Below are 319 nucleotides of genomic sequence, written 5' to 3'. Positions count from 1 at the left end.
AAATCACGTGACCTTCCTGGACCTGGCAAGGTCCCGCTAACCGGGCGGAAGCGCTTCACATATAAATGGTAGCATCGAAATCGAGTCGGGCGGCTCTCGGCTTGCCAAGGCGTCATTCCCCCCCCCCCCCGCTGAAGGAGTGCATGGTTTTTGCAGCCCAATTGCTCCGCGAAGCAGAGCGAGAGGGATTAGTTGACTCTGAAAGTCAATGCACAAAGAGATGGTGGAGAATGACGGAAATTGGCCGACTGCCTTCTTTGCACCTGTTACACGTTTCTAGCTACAGAAGGATAGTGACTAATCAGCCTCCCCTTTTGCT

Source organism: Thamnophis sirtalis, unplaced genomic scaffold, assembly GCF_051295495.1.
Source record: "Thamnophis sirtalis isolate CommonGarterSnake01/CBP01778 unplaced genomic scaffold, rThaSir2_p1.2 scaffold_6, whole genome shotgun sequence".
NCBI classification, from domain to species: Eukaryota; Metazoa; Chordata; class Lepidosauria; order Squamata; family Natricidae; genus Thamnophis; species Thamnophis sirtalis.
Note: the sequence above shows the minus strand (reverse complement) of the source record.